Source organism: Octopus bimaculoides, chromosome 25 (assembly GCF_001194135.2).
Source record: "Octopus bimaculoides isolate UCB-OBI-ISO-001 chromosome 25, ASM119413v2, whole genome shotgun sequence".
NCBI lineage: Eukaryota > Metazoa > Mollusca > Cephalopoda > Octopoda > Octopodidae > Octopus > Octopus bimaculoides.
Genome location: NC_069005.1, coordinates 27,694,925 through 27,696,048, shown reverse-complemented (window position 1 = coordinate 27,696,048; position 1,124 = coordinate 27,694,925). Strand labels below are relative to the sequence as shown.

The following is a 1,124-nucleotide window of genomic DNA, read 5'->3' as shown; positions in this document are numbered from 1 at the left end:
TAGACAGAGATGGATGGATGGATGGATAGATAGATAGATAGATAGATAGATAGATAGATAGATAGATAGATAGGTAGGTAGGTAGGTATGTAGGTAGGTAGATAGATAAACAGAGGGACAAACAGACAGACGGCCAGACGGCCAGACGGCCAGACGGTCAGACGGTCAGACGGACGGAGAGACAAGCAGATAGATAGATAGGCAGAAAGACAGACAGACAGTTAGATAGATAGATAGATAGATAGATAGATAGATAGATAGATAGATAGATAGATGGTCAGAAAGACAGACAGTGAGTGAATGAGAGAGAGAGAGAAAGCAACAGACAATGGGAAGTAGATAAATGAATACATAAATGCAGAGAGAGAGAGAGTGAAAGAGAGGAAAGAAAACAAATAATGAGTGTTTTTCGATGTTCCCATTGTTGTAACATGAATCTGGGTCGTTGTTCCCAATGTTATTATGCAGGGACTCATCACGTAATAGGTTTTCTATTCTTGCAGTTTGATTATTTTATTAACCACTCCCCTGCTGGAAAAGGAATGCAGTTCCCCACCAAAAAAAGAAAGACAAATACAATTGCAAATATAAAATGAAGGAAAATAGACGGAAGAAAAATACAGCCGAGTATTATAAAAAAAAATTAAATAACTGCCCAGTAACCGAGTTTTTTAAAAAGAATCGTTGGAATTGTGTCAATGACCCGGTAGGAAAAAGTGCAACGGATGTATATATATATATATATATAGTTTTGGTATTTTAAAGGAGACTGTTGCATGAAATCAGTGGAGTTGTTTTAGTGTGACTGTTAGAGACGTATTGATGTAATTGTTCTAGAACAAACAATGGCGGCCCCAAGTGAAATCATTTGCCAAACAAGTGGAGCAATACAGCAATGCGCATAGGTTAGTGCACGCATGTTTTTTTGTGTGTGAGTGAGTGAGTGTATGTGTGTGTGTAAATAGTCGCAGGCGTGGCTGTGTAATAGGAAGTTTGTTTCCTAAACACATGGTTTTGGGTTCAGTTTCACTTTGTGTCACCTTGGCCAAGTTTCTTCTTCTACGGCTGCGGGTCGACTAGAGACTTGTGAATAGATTTCGTACACGGAAACTGAATGAAGCCAG

General features: G+C 38.9%; 1 protein-coding gene across 1 annotated transcript in view; it reads left to right on the top strand.

Annotated features, from left to right (window-relative positions):
• Nucleotides 1-797: 797 nt before the first annotated feature.
• The window catches only part of LOC106879040 (neuromedin-U receptor 2), an 88,161-nt gene continuing 87,834 nt past the window's right edge, over nucleotides 798-1,124 (top strand). The window contains exon 1 of the mRNA XM_052976587.1: nucleotides 798-905. The gene's annotated coding sequence lies outside the window, so the exon portion shown is untranslated. The remainder of the gene's footprint in view (nucleotides 906-1,124) is intronic.